The following is an 18,847-nucleotide window of genomic DNA, read 5'->3' as shown; positions in this document are numbered from 1 at the left end:
AGAAGTGACAGGAATACTCAAGAGATGTTCAAAGAAATAAAACCATGAGATTTGGTGACTTCACAAGACATAGGTGATACAGAAATTTAAGACGACAAAGGAAATTCAGAGCTTTCTCTTAGCAATGGAAAGCTGCCTCCCCACGCTTATGCTTCGGGCCTCACAATGCCCACCAAGGTTTTCAATCAATCAGTGCTTCACTGTGTGAGATACTGGACTCGTCTTTATCTAGGTGTGATAAGCGACTTTCTAGTGTTTTGAAGTCATGATTTTCACTGTCAGGTGCAAACAAAATACAACTCTATAATGTGCTATAAGCACTAAAGGGCTGATTGGACCAAAAACATAGTCAGTGGCCTTATCCTAATTAAAAATTTCCACTCTACTCATCCTTTTCAGTCTTAGCGCTACTCAAATTCAAATCACATTAGAGAGGGTAAATCTGGAAGCTATTATGATTTTTTAAGCTCCTTGGCTCAAAATATATAAGAAGATTCACTCATTCATCATACAGAGAAATTGAGAAGCAATGGATGCTAGAATCTTGTTTTGCTGAAGCGCAGGGATCAGAAAAGACCTAGCACCCATTGGAACAAAGTGAGGAGAATGGAAGACAAAGTGTGCCACATTTTATCAGTTTCAGAATTTTTAGTCTAATTGTCTAGAAAACCTAAATATTAAATGTGATCTAAGATAAATGGAGGATGTATTGTTCTCCATCTCCCAGAAAGCTCTCCCCATGAATCACATCTTAATTCAAGCCTAGCCAGCTAGAAGAATTCCTAGATCCCAGCTCCAGGATACAGCATCTAATGCTATGAAACACCCTGAACACCTAGCTCATCTGTTAGTATCAAAGCTACAGTACAGATAGAGAAAATTTGTTTCTTGTATTACTTAGCTTAAATTAGCTTACTCAATTGGTATGCACCAGGGTACACAAGAGGAAACATAAATTTCTTGATCACTGTGGTAGGTGCTACCTTTTTCTCAGTCACACTTCATTCAAGTTCAGTGACTTTCAATAGGGGAAACTTCCCCAGGGGACAATATCTGAGATGTTTTTAAGTGTCACCATTTGCAGGGAGGGGTGCTACTGGCATCCAGTGGATAGAGAGACTGGGGACTTTGCTACATACACTGTGACACAGAGGACAGACTCTTGCAATAAGGAATCGCCTGGCCCTAAAGTGTCCATGGCACCAAGACTGAAAGAGCATCACTTGCTTGCTTCACAGAGGTGGTAAGGTTTACACATGGCTTGGCCATGGAGTTTCCGGCACTGGCTGCCTGGTGTCCAATGTAACAGTATGGAGAGGAGGTGGGGTCTTTAAGAATGGAGGCTTATGAGGAAGTACTTGGCCCAAGGGGGCACTGCCCTCATTCATAGATTTGAGACTGGATATATATATGGGGGAAGTGAGCTAGGGCAGGGAACTGACTCAGTTATGGTAAGAGGAGGCTGTGTTAAATCAGGTCTCTCTCCCCTCCCTCTCCATCATAGAAGTGCACTTCTGGCACATTTCCCCTTTCCACTTCTCTGCCATGAACTGACACAGCACAAGGCCCTCAACAGAGCTGTGAGATAAATAAACCTCTTTATAAATTACCCAATCTCAGGGAGTTTGTAATAGTAACAGAAAGCAAACTAAGACAACATAGTATCAAAACTTTTTCAACATCACTAAAGGTCTCTTTTGCATATAATGTTCACTTTTTTATTTTTTGAGATAGAGTTTTACTATATAGTCCAGGTTGGCTTTAAACCTGCAATCTTCCTGACTCAGCCTCTGGAGCTCTGGAATTACAGGCCTGTGCCATCACACCTGGATCATAATACTCCTTTTAACAAAGAAACAAAGTTTCTATTCACTTGACAGACTATGCTTATGCTTAAAGTATAGTTTCCTAAGGTTTAGTGAGATGTATTCCTTTCCCCAGTACCTAATACCAAGCTATATCACCCCCCCTCCCTTTATTTTTAGTTTGAGAGAAGGTCTGGGTGAGTTGCTAAATTGCACAGGCTGGGCTTGATCTATGGATCCTTCTGCTTCAGCCTCATCACCTGCTGGGATTACAGGCCTTTGCCACCATACCTGGCTAAAGTGTAGTTTTCATTTAATAATCCCACCCCCTGTAAGAAAATGCATTCAGTAGTTACATAAGAAATTACATTCATTAATTGTGACTGCTAAAGGTGGCAGGTAGTGGCTGTTCATAATATACCCAAGTTGGGCTAGGAATTTAGCTCAGTGGTTTCCTGCCTGCTGTGCAAGCACAATGACCCGAGTTCGATCCCCAGTACCAAAAGATAAGATAAAATAAAATAAAATAAAATAAAATAAAATCCTTGCATAATATACCACACTTTTCTGAACACTTGTTTCTTTACTTAACTTTTCAAATTTAACTTTTGAATTCCTATACCTGTGATGTTAAATGCTGATTATCTAAGGGAAGTTAAAATGTATAAAGTCTTTTTAAAATATTTATTTGAGCTTTACCTATAAAAAAATACTTCATTGTCTCATTTTATTTTGTTTTGTTTGAGACAGGGTCTCAATATGTAGCCCAGGCTGGCCTCAAATTCATGGTGATCCTTCTGCCTCAGCCTCCTGAGTGCTGGGATTACAAACATGCACCACCACACCTGGCCAAATAAATACTTTAAAACTGTAAAAATTTCATTCTTTTACTGATTCATTAACAGAAATCACAGAGATCAAAAGGACTATAAAAGCAAAATAAATGAGGTTGCATGAAAAGTTAATGAAGAAATCTGAGTCAATAAATGAAAAAAAAAGTGAAGTACCAGAGGACTAACCCAATAGTTAATGGTAGATGGCATGTGGAAAAACCACATTAAAAGAAAAATTGAATAGTCATGAGCAATGAGTTAAGATTATTATTATGTTATGTACAAAAGTTAAAAATCAAATATTCTTGCTTTTGTCCCATGGGAAAGCTATAACCTATCCACTGTCTTGAGATACTAAATTATTACAAAGACTGTTTACAAGGAATACTTATGAAGGAAACATTTACAAAAAACTTAACGAGACAAAATGGCACACATAAATGACTACTGTGATACAATAGCTCCTGTGCTTTCTTACAAAGCTACACCCTCAAGGCATTCACTGGACAGACAGAAGGTTTTATTAGAGGTCAAATTAATTAGGTGTAGCTTTTAACTTATAAAAGAAGGTACCACTTTATTAATAACTATTAACAATCCTAGGAAATGTATGTTCTTTTAACATGGAGCAATAAATAGAGAAAGATGAAATTTTATTATGAATTAAAAGCTGGGCAGAACACTGGCCTTATCTACTAGTGAATCTAGTCAGTAAAAAATGGCTTTAAAAATCCATTTTTTAAATTACAGATTGCATTTGATGTCAGACCTTTAGAGTCACTTGTGGCAAGTGGAAATTTCAATGTAAGTCCTTTGAATACAATATATATATATATATATATATATATATATATCAAACTATTGGCTACTCTGAAAAAGTTTGGCAATTTATAAAACAAAACAAGAAACTAACATATATTACAGCATTCATATTCTTGGAAAATATCCAAGAAAAATCAAGACATCTTTACTCAAAAACTTGTCCATGCATATTCCTCGCAACTTTATTTATATCAGTCCCAAACTGGGAACAACCAAAGTGTCCCTCAACAAGTAAATATTAACCCAAAATACACCCATATGGTGGTGTAGTGCTCAGGCATAAAATGGACTACTGATCAGTGCAGTGACCTGGATGAGTCTCTAAAGAGTTCTGCAGGACAGAGAAACACCACTCCCCAAAGGTTACAGTGCTGTAGGCTCCTTCCTGAAATCACAGAAGTACAGAATATTAGCCCTTGTCAAGAAGAAGGAAGGTTAAGGAGAGCAAAACTGGCTATAAAATGGCAACAGGAGGGATGTTTGAAGGTGATGGAAATACTCTGAACCTTCACAGTGTCAATGTCAACATACTGGTTGTGATTCAGTATCACAGTTTGGGTATCTAGTAAAGAATAAAAGGGATCTTGCTGTACTGTTTCTCTCAACTATATATGAATTTACAAAACTCTCAGAATTAAAAGTTTAATTAAAATCATATTGATGAGAAATTTTACAAGCACTGGATAGAAGAGAAATATAGAGAGAGGATGAGAACTCATCTTGTAGGGTCACAGCGTCAGATTCAAAACCTGATTCACGAATTACCACGAAACCCTTGGACAGCTTTGGGGATATGTAGAAGGAAGGGTAAGAGTATTTACTCAGTCTGTCATTCTAAGTAATAAATGAGATAATGTACGCTAAGAACTTTGCTTTTAACATCACTATTATTATTACATTATTATGACTTTTATATTTTCACAATCTGTTACAGTATAACTACTATAAAGATAGAACATTTTCCCAATCAGTATAATTGCTATAAAGATTCAAATAAGTTTGACCATAAGAGTTTTTTTTTTTAAGATAAAACAGATCATTCCCTATACCACACACAATATAGTAGTATTTCATCATAGGCAAATACAAACAAACTAAACCTAGTCTCAGTTTTTCCAGTATCTGGTCTGAGAATATATACTGAAGACACTTCTAAAATAACAAATCAGTGGAAAATGCTCCAGAGATAAATTACAACTTTATTAAATCACAAATTGCCTGAGGCTGTACTTACCTAATATGCAGATGACCCAAAGTCAGGACTTTAAAGAAATGTAAAGAGGTTCATGTGTGCTAATACTGCTGAGGTCTCCTCCTCAGCCTGTCTTAGGCTGTTTTACTTCAACTATTGCATACTCTTATGGGTTGAATTGTGTCCTCCCATAAGACATGTTGAAGTCCTACCTTAACTGCCTTTGAAGGTGACCTCATTTGGGAATGGGGTCTTTGTAAATATGCCCAGTTAAGATGAAGTCCTCCTGGGTCAAAGTGGGACCTAATCCAGTATGCCTGATATCTTTACAAGCAAAGGAGAGGAAAAGAAGGCCTGAGAGGAGAACCCTACTGGACTCCAAAGGCAGACTGGAATGCCAAGAATCCACAAATTGCCAGTAGCACCAGATAACAAAGAGGCTTGGGATGGATTCTCCCCAGAAGGCTTCAAAGAGAGGCCAGCCCTGGAGCCATCTAAACCACAGCAATTTTAAATAAAAGAACTGGAAATGATTTAAAGTATTTTTCTAATTTATACAATAGTACAAAACTAGTTATCTGATATAACTTCAATGAGTATTTTGCAATCACTCACATATGGAAAAAGAACTCATAAATCAATCTTTTTTTTCCAGAATTGATTTTATGATATGTATCAAAATGTCTACCCATAGAATGTGAAAAAAGTTTCAAAATGATTGTTTCAAAACATCTGCCTTTTGAGCTCATAATCCCAGGCCCATAAAAGTTGAAAATCATAGATTTCTTCACTCTTCAAATTTTAGCTACCAGGACTGTGTTTGTCTTCAAATTTGATTACCAGAAATTTAAGATGGCAATTAAAACATTATAGAAGCTATTATTAAATTAAAAATGTACTATAATACTCAAGCTGTCAAGTATAAATTGACTTCTAATTTTGACATCAAAACTCATTAAGATTCTAAACTGACTTCATAAAAACACTAATAATGAATAGCCCAATAGCACAGATCACAGCCACCCACAAAGCATGATTTTCAACAGGCCGAGGAGCATGCTCCATCATGGGGTGCTGGGTGCACATACCTCGTGAGTGGAGGACAGGAAATCTCTCATCTTATGGAGCCTTTAAGAAGAACAGCCTTCAACACCTGCAATTCATTTTATAAATCTCAAAAGGAAATTCCATTTGATCAATACCTAATTATTTCTTAATTTCCCTAATTTTTAAATTGGAGGGCAGAGGTAACTATATCACTTTTACAACAATATAATTTTAGGATATGCTTATTTTGACTGTTAATTCATTTACTATCCCTATTCTAAATTACAGGAATTCCTGATATTGGGAGAAAAGGCTCTTGATAAATGTTACTAACTTTAAAACATAATCACTATCAATTAATTGGAAGAACATATTGGTAATTCCCATGAACAAATTCATGAGAAAAACAAGAAACCATTTATCAAGAAAAATTACACTGAATGGTCAAATTACAGAGGACTTCTCTGTGCACAGTTTAAAATATAAATGAAATTAAAGTCTCTTTTACCACCACATGAAATATTGTTGAATACATTCTATCACCATATTAGCATCCCAGAAGCTACAATGAATGGGACATGGTCATCTTGATTGACTTGTATCTGGTACTGGGTTCAAGTGCTCTTTTCTTGGTCCCACCCTGATCAGTAAGTGTAATAACTGTTTGGATGAATAATACAAGCACATTGATACAACCTGCAGAACTGAACAGAATCATATTTGTTAAATGCCAGAATAAACATTTAAAATGGTGTTAAAACAGTTAATAAACATTAACAGTATTAGGTTCCACTACAATAAATTTAGAAGCTTCAATTTACATAAAAAATTGACCACACAAATACACTAATGAACAGAATATATAACCATTATGTCATGAAGAATAGTTGAAAAGTGAGAATTTTTTAGGGCAAAGGCAACACCAAAAGAAACATAAAAATGGCCTTCAGTTACATGAAGTAAGGAAAAAACTGACAGTAATCCAGGACAGAGTTTTATTTAATAAGAAAGCTACACAAAATTGGAAAGGGAAGCCTCTATTATTTTTTTATAATACCATACCATTCCTTTTGTGTGTAATCAAGCAGAGGACTTTTTTGGCTTTGTTCTTGGACAGAATCCTATAAGGTAACATGTTGGTATCCTATGACACTCTCTGCCTCAAATGCTAAAACAGCTTTTATTTTGCCTGCTGGTATTCACAAATTTTGGATGGAGGTGAGGAGTTAGGAAACCATTCCCTCCTGGGCTGTGACAAGACACTGCCTACTACCCCTCTTCAGAGTCTCCTGAGTCAGCTTTCAAGGTTCACTATTTTTTGCATTTAATTAAAAGTGCCTACTTCATGGAACAACACATTAGATTAAAACAAAAGGAAGAACAAATACTTGCTGATAAATGCAAGCTCCTCATTTCATAGACAATAAAGAAAATGTCTACAGGGACCAGACTCAACATAGGGGCCATCCTGGTGAAGTGTCCCCCCACAGGGGATCCTTCCATCCTGTCTTAGTTACTTTTCTCGTTGCTGAGAGGAAAGGTTTATTTAAGATCACAGTTTGTAGAGGTTTCAGTCCATAATTGGCTGGCTCCAATGAAGGGTAGTACATGGCAGAGGGGTATGGAAGACAAGAAACAGTTCATTGTATGTAGAAGACAGTAAAAGCAAGCAAGGGCAAGAGACATGCCTCTTTCTGTCCATTATATTGTATCCAAGCTACTGGGATTAGGGTGGTGCCAAACCAATAAGTGGACTGATTTAGTAATCACACATGCTGAATACCAGGATCACACACTCTAGATTTAGCCATCTCTGAAAAAGCTCCACCTATGACTGCATGAGGCTTTGGGGGACATCTAGACCCATACCATAACATTCTGCCCCTACCTTCCAAAAGACTCATGTACATTCTTTTACTCAAAAGGCATTTAGTATATCTCTAAGAGTTGTCAAAGTCCTAACAGTTTTAGCATTGCTGAAAAGTCCAAGCCTAAAGTCTCCTCTGAGATTAAAGGCAAACTCTTAGCTATGAGCCCCTGTACAAATGAAAAGAAAATTAAACGCTTCCAACATACAATGGCACAAAATAAACATTACCCTTCCAAAAGGAAAAAATGGGGGAATACAAAAGAATAGGACCAAAGCAAGTCCAAAATCCAGTAGGACAAACATTAAGTCCTGTAGTTTCCTATGCAGCATCCGAGGCAACCTGTGGCAAAATATGAATTCCAAAGGGCTTAAGTGGCTTTGCTCCTATGGCACTTCCAGTTCTGGTAGCTCCCGTGTCTTCTCTCTTAGGCCAGCTCTACTCCTTCCTTGCAGTTTTTCTCAGACAATAAATGTTCCTGGATTTTTGAAACTTCTGGGGTCTCCAGTGGACCTTCAGCTTCACACTCACAGCTTCACACACTGCTCTCTCAAGGGCACACTGCCTGGCCTCCCAGGTCTTCTTCTGAAATCTGGGTGACAGCCTTCTTGATCCCCATGCTCTTGCATTTTGCCTGCACCTAAAAGCAGCACCAAGTGGATTATGCCAAGGTCTGCCCTCAGCCGGAGCAGTAGCTAGTGTCCCTTCTGTTTTGGATGGATCGCTGAGCACTTGGAAGCCAATCCCTAGGAAAAACTTCCTTAAGCTGCCACCATTCTGGAACATGTGCTCTGGGGCTCTCTTCTCAAAGCAGTCTTTCACCTTTGCAACTCTGATGCTGTAAAGGCTGGAGTCCTGCTGGTTCTTGTGATATCCTAAGGCCATGTTTTCTGTTGTCTTCTTCTGAAATACTTGACCTTTTCCTGCTAATCTTTTCAGCAACCAATTTCTCCGCTGGTCCATGTTTGCAGGCTGCAACTTTACTGGAGTTTTCTTTCTGGTCAGACTCATAAGGTTTTGAATTATTCTGTTGGTCTCTTTGCTCTTGATTCTCAACATAAATCTGGTTAAAATCCCCCAACAATAACAATGCCACCACCTCAACATTAGACTGTCTTGAAATCTCTTCTGCAAAATTAATCAGTCTGCCACCCTTAATCTCAGTCTGGACACAAGCAAAATCCAGACAAACTTTCTGCCAAGGTATATAACACACATTATATGGAGTCCAGCAGTCAATGTAGTCCTTCCCAGTAGAAAATTCCCAAGCCTGGTCTTTACCAGCAGGATTTCTATCAGCCTTCTGGTCTTCTGAGCTCTGATCAGAATTTCCCATCAAGTACAGCCTCAGGCATTCCAGCTCTGCTCTTTTAGCTCAAATCTCCAAACCTTTTGAAACTCTTCCCACAAGCCATTCCCAAAGGCTTTAACCACAGGGTCAGTTATGGTTACGGACCTAATGTCTCTGGTACCAAATTCTGTATTAATTACTTTTCTCCTTGCTGAGACAAAATACCTGACACCCAAAATTAAAGGAGGAAAGGTTTATTTAGCTCACTGATTGTAGAGGTTTCAGTCTATAATTGGCTGGCTCCAAGGCAGGATGGCTTGGCAGAGGGACATGGCAAAGGAGAAACAGTTCATTGACAGCAAAAGCAAGCAAGGGCAAGACACACCTCTTTCTGTTCCTTATATTGTATCCAGACTACCATGATTAGGGCAGTGCCAAGCCAATCAGTGGACTGATTTAGGAATCACACACCCTTAATACCAGGAACACACACTCTAGATCCAGCCACCTCTGAAAAAGCCTCAGTTATGACTGAATGAGGCTCTGGGGGCACATCTAGACACAAGCCATAATACCTTTCCCTGGTTAGAGTGTGCACTGAGACTCGACTAAACCTGGAAGCTGCTCAGAGCCTGGGCTACCTTCTCCCCTTCTGCCTCTCCTCCTGTGCCCCACTGTGCTCAGCCCAAGGTGGGCTGCAACACAGACAGCTCCTCTGCCTTGCCACCCCACATTACATTCTGAGCTTTTTGCTTTTGCATCCTAAACATTTCAGCTGGGACTCATCACTTTCTCAATCATTTTGTAAATTCACAGAATATTTAGACCCAAAAAGAACCACAAAGGTCATATTTTGGACAAGCCCTGTAGCTTTATGACTAATAGACATTTTCATAAGACTTCCAGGCTGGGACATTTTGATGGAGCTTTGAGAATGAAATATTAATCTCTAATACTATGAAACATCTGCCCCATAACATGAACACTTTAATGCTCTTATGAACCTCTGGAGAACATCAGGGAGAAAGGAAGCAGTGAGTCACAGCCTGGGAACGTCACTGTGAACACACAGCAAACTCACAATAGTTTTACATCTTGATGGAACATTCATTTTCTTTAAGATTTATAGTTTCAGCTTTTACATTTTAGACATGTGATTCATCTTTAATTACTTTTTGTATATGGTATGAGGTAGGATTTGAGGGTTTTTTTTAAATATCACATCCATTCATTCTAGAACTATTTATTAAAATAACATTTTATTCCCCTCTGGAAAGCTTTTGTGCCTTTGTTGAAAATTACAAAATATATTTCAGGGTTTGTTCTTCTGTTCCATAATCTCTTTGTTGATCTATAAGTCATCATCATACATTCTTGATCACCAAAGCTCAGTTGTGATTCTCAAAGTCACATAGAGTAAGCTCTCTACTTTCTGTCTTTCAAGATTCCTTAGGATTTTCCAGGCCCTTTGCATTTTCAAAAAACATTTTTAGGGCCAGCGATTTAGCTTAGTGGTTTTGCCACTTGCTGCGCAAGCGCAAGGACCCGAGTTCACTCTCCAGTACCAAAAAAAAAAAAAAAAATTAAATCCACATGACAATTTGTTTACTGGATATTGTTTATAAAGTCTATAACAGAAGCAGCCAAATGGAAGAGATGCACAGGGTGAGGTCTAACAGGGCAGTCTTTAAGAAAGGAGGATTTCCATGTTTTCTCCAGAGATCCCACTCCCTCAACACCGTAACATGTTCATCCTTCTGGAACAGCCAGCTTCTGCTGCTTCTTTTTTGGGGGTGGAGGGTGTGGGGTTAAACTAAACAACATCATACAAACCCATGTTCAAATAAAAAAAATAAGAATGTCAAATCTGCCTCTAGTGGTTTCAGTAGCATACAGAAATGCTTTTATGATGCTATATGGGCAATAAGCAGCCTATAATACTATAAAAGAATAAACATAATCAGAGAAAATTTAACCAAAACCAAAAGAACAAAGATGTACAAAAAATGGGGGTGGTTATCTTTGAATGGTGGTTATACAGGTGACTTTATTTTTTGAAGCTTTTCATTTTTCTGTATTAACAAATGTTTATCAATGAATGTGTGTTATTTTGCAAAGGAGGAAAAGAAATTTTTAAAAAGAAGTACCTTGGTAGGTAGTTACTTTTTTTACTTTAGAATAGCTATCTCTATTCTCAGTCATGTAATAAGTTTATAGTAATTGATGGTTTAAACACTACATATAAAACTGTTGAATAATCCTTTCATAGCAACAACAAAAACAAGTACAAAATATCCAGAAACTAAAGTTATTTGGGTACAGGAACCAAAAAGAAAAAATTTAAAATAACTAGATACACTGAGTTGCGACACAGTAAATAGGTTCCTGATACATGGATCACCCCTAACTCAGGGGCTGGCAATCCAGGGCATATGTTACTTCTGGCCAAGCACTATTTAAATGCATCATTCTCTACTCTTAACTACTAGGAGAGGAGTTGTGTAAGGGCAGTGATTGTGTCTACTTAGAATAATTTTTAATGCTCAGCACATAGCTGTTAAAATAATAAACTAACAATCTATTGCCTCAATAACTCAAGGAAACAGAATGAGAGCTGATTAAAGGATGATACATTGGGAAATGCTGAGGCAGACATTTTTAAAACTGTAAGAACATGTACAGAACTTTTTAAAATGTAGGTACTCGTTGTACTTGTTCATGATAAATGGAGGTTAGTGGTTTGGTAATACTGTTTATCACCCATTTGTAAAGAGCTTCTGAAAGACAAATTAGAAACATGTTGTAATTAGGTGAACTGATAGATGTATCTCAAAGTAAATATTAATTTCAAATGAGAATTTTGCTAGATGAATAAAGATATAAAGTGTCTTTTTTATTATATTAAAGCATTCCACAAACAGTATCTGTATATTTAAATTAATCATAATATAGGTCCTAAGTCTCACATGTTCCAGAATAAGCAGTGATAAAAATTAGCTATAAAACATGACTCATTTTTCTTGTGTTTCTGGTATTGCTTTTATTTATATATAAATACCTCAATATGAAGATTAATTGGGTATTTAAATAAATTATGATTATGGATGTTTGGTATATCATTAAGGTGAAACTGGAGTGACTATATAGCATTCCAGAGCAGCTCCTGGAGCTTGACAAGACCACATTTTACAACCAGACAAAACATCAGTGTGAGCCTTCAGTTTGTCCAAAAACAAATCCAGATATGAACTCAGATTCTGGCTTCAGGAAGAATGTGTATCTCTGTAAAAATAGGTTAAACTTGCAACAGGATAACCACATTTTCTTCTTTAAAACACCAGAGAGGTGGGACAATGATTTATTTTTATTTTTATTTATTACTATTATTATTATTGGTACCAGGGATTGAACTCAGGACCTTGTGCTTGCAAGGCAGGCACCGGAACCATTGAGCTAAATCCCTGGCCCTAGGAAAATGATTTTTAAGTAGTGACTGTTGTCAGTGCCAACAGCATATGAAAATCATTGCTGAGATGCCCTGCACTCTGCATTCTAGAAGAGTCTAGGAGGCTCCCTCAAAGGTCCTCACAGCCACGTGTTTTCTTGTTCCAGGGCTGGAGTGTTTACCTTTTCACTCTCATTCCTCCTCCCAGAATGATCATGTCCAGTCTTAGATGCACCGATGACTCACCAATCTCCAGACTTGTCTCTTCCCCTAAGCACCAGACTCACATATGTATCCAGTTAGTTCATGGAGACCTTCCCTGGAAGTCTCACAGGGTTTTCCTCTTCACGTGTAGCATGCCCTGCTAATTTCCACCTTAGATCTCTACATTAGTTGTTCCATCTGCCTGGTATGCTCTGATTTCATTCCTTCCTTAATTTGATTACTCATGTCACCTACTTATTTTACAGAAATCCTTCCCCTGACCTGCCATGCTTCCTCCCATGACCCACTTTAATGAACCAAAAGTTCTTACTGTATGAAATAATAATGGTACCTACATGTTTGTTGGCTGCTGCCTGCACCACCTCACTGGAAGTTGCTCCAAGGCTGCCACAGCCTGTGTCCTGATTTATCAGCACCCTATTGCTGCTGTCTTGGATAAGGCCTATTTTCTTCCATGACAAGCATTTAATTCTGCCTTCACTATGTCAGGTAAAGGCAAAGTAAGTAGGGATCTACCTGGCCAGCCCTTCTCCTCCTCACTTCACAACACCTATGCACAATTCCCCAAATGCCACAGAAGTTGAGTTAAAAACCTTTCAACTCCAGCTTCAGAACCTCAGCAAAATTCATAGCAAGGTTATATTTAGACAAAAAACACCACAGGCAACAAGCGCCCCGTGGAGCTAAATGTCCAACATATGCACTCATGTCTCACCTTTTGAGTCCATTCAGGAAATTAAAGTCACTCTATTTATACATTGACATGTATAGGGCAAATGCTATAGGAAAATACAGTAAATGTATACCGAAATGTATTAAATGAAATATTAAATGATGACTTCCCAAGCACTGCTAGCAAGAGCAGGGCGCTGCATCTCTGCAAAAGTGAAAGTCTGCAATTAATAGTCTTAAGCAAACTGGTCTCAAAAGACAAAGTATATGTGGTTGTTTAAAAGCAATTTCAGACTGCTAAAAAGAAGTCTAAAAACAGGAATAATTTTGTTGAAGTTTTATAAGTGGAGACAAATTCATTTAGAGTGCCAAAAAATATTAAATGTTAATAGTATATTTAGTGTGAAAAGATTTTACTTTTAACCTGAGGAAAAAATATATATATAATCAGAATAGCTAAAGTAATCCCAGTATCAATCAATTCTTCATTAGTTGTTTTCTTTGGGACTCACTTTTAATCAAGCTTGCCGAGATAACTATTTCATAATTGTAATAAAATTGTCTTTCCTTTTATTTTTCCTCCAGAAACTCTCAACCTTAATGAGATCTTCCATTCTGTTCCAAAGAACTGTCTTCCCTGGCTTTTCTCATTTGTTTTCGAACACTTACACACATGAATGTTAATAAATAAGGGACAAATAAATATATCTTTTAAACATGTACACTGCTACTCAATTCATACAGAGAGATTAGCAGGTCCTGTGGATTAAGATGGACAGCAAGCTGGGCTCTGGACAGTAGCAAGAGGCTGGGAGACTGTGAGGTAAGTCACAATACCGGAATTTACAGGCCTCTGTCACAGGTGTCTAAACCACCCCTGAACACATAGCACACCTGGCAGGTCATCTGTTTCCCTTTCATTTGTCCCATGTCAGTGTAATTGGGAAGGAGAAGGGGACAGAATGACATCTTATTGCAGCTGTGCAAGCTTACTTGGGTGTTCAAATGTGTGGACAGGGAAGTGAATACTGCTTTTTCTACTCCCCTGCAGTTTAAAGTTGAAATCTATTTCAAAGACAAGGCTCCTCTCTTTGTCTCTCAATTTAGCTTTCTCCAAAGGGATGTGGCTAGTACTTAGCAATCCCTACACCATCACATGAATAAATATGCCTTGGCATTCATCCCACATGCCATCTTGATTATGGGATCTAAAACAGTCTGTTGACTTTAGTTTTAATCACCTGCTATACAAACCAAGAAAATGATGAACACAAAATGTACATGAAATAAATTGATTTGGAGGAGGGTATCACTATGTTGTTATATTTTTAAAAAGGATTAGTTCTCTAACTCAAATCATCAATGACTTTATAGAGTTGGTTGTGAGCGATAGAGCCACACACCTACTTAGGATGCTCCAGGACTCCTGGCTCAGCTTTCTGGAAGCACATTTTGGATCCAATGACCTTGGAAAGTTTTTACTCTTTTTCTCTAGATTTTTTTTTTTATTCTAAGTTGTCTACACACAAGATTTAACATGCCAAGTAGGAAAAATTCAACTGTATAAACAGACTTTCAAATAGTTTCAAAATCCTATGCTCTTAACAGGACTCATTAATGGCTTTGATTATGAATCAAGTGTGAGTGATTCTCAGAGAATGTATTTAAATTTGAATGTACATGAATTGGCCTGGTACTATACAAATTGATCTTTTTGCAATAAGGTGCTTTTTTTTATTACTTTCAATGTATAGGGAGTGATATTTTTACTCAACATAGCAGATATAGGAGCTGTAGATATATTCTGCAATTTTAATTTTCTTCAGTACTGTTTTCCTGCTGAGAATGTTTTTTAAAAAAGGAAATTCAATTATATGTAGAAGTGGCCACCTACTTTTGACCTATGAACACCCTGGACTTTTCTACATAAACCCTAACTCTCAATTTAATTTTTCTGTGACAATTCTAGTCTTCAGTCCATCAACTTCTAAATATTTCAACTTATTGCACACCAGTAAGATATCATATAATATCTTTTCTTGCTTTTTAATGTCTTATTGATACATTTATTTGCATATAACAAATGTAATTTGAACTTCTAAATTCTCGAGAAATAGAAAAACAAAGGTCTTGATTTTAGTGATGTTTATCTCATAAGATGGATATAACTAAAGCAAAGATGGAACTGATTAGCCCTACCAAAACAAACAAATTTTTAGTTTTAATCAAATGTTCATTGTACACATGTTCTATTGGGAAAGAAAGGAATTTTTTTTAGTATATAAAATGCTAGAAGTGTATTTTTGACTATTGCATTTAACATTTAAAGTTAATTTATGATATATTTCAGCTGGTAAGAATAAAATTCCCTGTGTGATATATGTTTATTTGACTCATATATGACTTTTAGATGCTTAGAAACATACAATGTATTAAAGTAGAACTTCATTGTAGAGATGACAGAAATAATAATGAACAATAAATAAGTGAACAGATGGAGAAACAGAAATAGGAAATACAAGGAAAAATTGAACGGGTAGAAAAAGAAAACAAGGTGGAAGAAGCAGAACAAGAGTGTAGAGAAAGAAAAACAAGTGTGGGAAGAGAAGAAAAGCATAAAAAAGGAAAGGAAGGAGAAGGAACCAAAAAGCACTAGAAAAGGTAAGACAAGGGTAAGAAAGACAAAAGAAGAGTTAAGATTGAAAAGAAAATCACAGGGCAAATTGTCAGTACTCAAAAAACATATTGCACCCTTCTCTAGAAAATAATTAAAAGCTCTATTATTATTTGAGGAACACACAATTCTTTTAAAACATCAGGAAACAGTGATGAATGAGTCAGAGGAGACTAAGTATCTAGAGCAATGTGCTGTTGAGGCTTAAAGGTGGCACTGCCTCTACACGTTTATAAAAGACAGCTCAGACAAATGTCCCATGGTGAAAGACTACAGTCCAGCCACGGGTTGAAGACATCAGTCTTTCCTGCTTTCAAAGCTGCCTTTTCTTTCTCAAGTGAGTAATGTTTATACAATCAGAAAAGCAATCTGATGTTAAATAGAGAACCAAAACCCTTTGAAATGAAAAGCTGACAATAAAAGTGGAAACAATGAGATTCCCAAGGATACTACAGGGAGACCTTAGTTACCATTATTTTATGGTTCCCTCAATCAGAAGCAATCTCAAAAGAATTTCAGAGCAAGGTGGGACAAGGGAGTGATCACACAATTCAAACATTTCATAATGCCAGTGGGAAAACCTGAGGGGCCAAGAGAATTCAAGCACTTTGTCCAAACTCTACATCTGCTGATGTTCAACTTCACAAATGATTAATGAAAACTTTCAATATCCCTGAGGGCCTTCAGAGACTATAAAGGAAATCAATGAATCTGATCTATTCATTTCTGTATGCATTTACAATTACTTTTAGTCACAAGCTTCTTTATTTTTATTAGCACATGTTTTCTGTACATAATGATTCAATTCATTGAAGGGAGTTGGTGTGTTAACATGACACATCTTGATTCTTCATACTTCCCCTTTCCCTTCCCTCCTCCCCCTCCCTTCATCTCTGGATCCCTTTCCATTTGTGAAGAATCTATCTTCCTGTTTTCTGTTTCCTATCGTTTATTTTGCTCTTTAAATTATTTATACTCTTGCTTTTTCATATAAGAGAAACCATGTGTTGTTTGAATTTATGTATCTGATTTATTTCACTTACCAATATGGTTTCAAGGTGCAGGTACATGAATAGTATCTTGTTTGGAACATAATGGTGAATGTTTAATGAATGGATAATGTAAAATAGCATTAGTTATACCATTAGATGTCACCATAACTGCAACACTTTTGTGTAAGTGCTTTAAAAAAGGCCCCTGTCAGTAGCATGGTGATTACACCTGACCCTATGCTAGAATTCAAAACAGGCTGACCGTTACTGTTTATCTTCCCAGCAGTGTGTAGTCTACAAATTACTGGACACACAGTTCAAAATAAAATGCCCATTCCCCTTAGGAGATGACTAACCCCACTTCTAAGAACAGTGTAAAAAGTAACACAATACAAATTGGGTAGTAAGAGTAGGTGTCCCTCAGAGAAAAAGTTGCCCCACATCATCCATGATCATATAATTGAACAACTTCCCAAGATAGACATGTCCCATGACCATGACTTATATATAGCTCATCTCTCCACCCCAACTCATGGTCCTCAGAGTCATGAACACTGAGAACACCCTTTGCCTACCTGACCCACACCCCTATCTCCTGTACAGGACAGGCCTCCTATACATGCCTCCTGTACACTCCAGGCCTCTTGATTCCTCAGTAATCTGGAGCCAACCTGTCCATACACCTCCACACACACTCCACCCTGGGGACCTCCCATGTCCCCCACCTCTTCGCTCAGCTGACCCAGCACTCAGCCTGCCAGTGACTGGCACTGCCCACATCCCTGAAAAACCTGTTCTACCCCTGTGGGCTGGGCTACATCAAGACAGAGCCTGTGCCCACCAGCCCACCCACCTCAAGGGGAAGGAATTCCCTCTGAAGGCTCTAATATACTTTCTCAGAGACATGTCAGTGGCCTTAGTTGTTAAAGTACTATTTGTACAAAGGTTTATCAACAGCACCCTTGTTGGGCATTGCTGAGAATTCTGTTTCCATGAGGAGGAGGGATGTATTCTGATTTCCCAATGATACATTCACCAAAAAAGTTCTAAAATAAAAGTTCTAAAATTTCCAGATTAGAAACCAGGTGAACAAAAGTACATTTCAGAGTTAACAACAACATTGTGCTGAACAGATCTGAACTGAGAAACATCCCTGGGACACTTACACTTTGCAAGTTACCAAAGAACAAACCTGCAAAGTTACCTGACTAGCTAGACAAGGACAACTTGTAATTTTATAAATAATTAGTCAAATTAAGCCAAACGGGCCTCCTCCAACCAGAGGAGTTTCAGAAGACACCAGCTTTCCCGGGATCACAGTTTCACCACAAGACTCTGCAGACATAAATGCACAGCGAAGTTACACCTTACTGTCTAATGTCAGTGAATGGGACACAGGGTGAGCTGCTGCAAGGCAAGTCACGGTTATGGATAAACTCAGTGAATGCACCTCCACTGTAAACTGTGAGGGGCTGAGATAATAGGAGGAGATGTACTAGAAAGAGTAATAAAAGTTAATTCACCTCTAAAAGTAATAAATTTGGGAGCATAACACAGACTCACTGAGTCAGCAGCAGAGGCACGGTCTCTTTCCATGTACGAAATCCCTTTCAGCGACTGTTCAACTGGAGAAGCTTCCCACACTGAATCCTGGGCACCTGCGGTCTAGAGCCTACCAGCCTCCACCCATTCCCTAAGGCAGGCTCGCGGGGAGCAGCCAGCAACCTAAGGGATGTGCACAACGTGTGCCCCAGCCACAAAACCAAGGCAGGGGAATGTGGATCTGGAGGTGCAGGTGCGGGGGCCTTCTACTATTCTGGAAACTATGAAGAAGACGGGGAGAAACGAAATAAAGAACAAGTCCCTCAGAAACTAAAAGGCTAACTTTCTCTTCCATGTTCCCTTTCGTCGCCTGCCCCATTTCCAACTGCTGCTCAGCACTGATTCAGCATCAGTCATAGATTTCCTGGTGCTTGTTGGG

The 18,847-nt window shown here is 37.9% G+C and overlaps 1 protein-coding gene across 4 annotated transcripts in view; it reads right to left on the bottom strand.

Moving 5' to 3' along the window:
• Sack1b (scaffolding CK1 anchoring protein B) overlaps positions 1-18,847 on the bottom strand; it is a 75,190-nt gene that overhangs the window by 55,324 nt on the left and 1,019 nt on the right. The window contains exon 2 of one of the 4 annotated variants that reach the window (XM_021247615.2): positions 5,741-5,805. The exons of 2 other annotated variants lie outside the window; for them this stretch is intronic. The gene's annotated coding sequence lies outside the window, so the exon portion shown is untranslated. Of the gene's footprint in view, positions 1-5,740; positions 5,806-18,429; positions 18,558-18,847 lie in introns of those variants that run through there. One more of the 4 variants, XM_087196003.1, reaches the window with a different exon arrangement.

The sequence above is a fragment of the Heterocephalus glaber genome, unplaced genomic scaffold (assembly GCF_053883595.1).
Source record: "Heterocephalus glaber isolate CG9 unplaced genomic scaffold, H.glaber_assembly_v1.0 deba00001610, whole genome shotgun sequence".
Taxonomy (NCBI): Eukaryota; Metazoa; Chordata; class Mammalia; order Rodentia; family Bathyergidae; genus Heterocephalus; species Heterocephalus glaber.
Note: the sequence above shows the minus strand (reverse complement) of the source record. Positions and strands in the feature narration are given on the sequence as shown.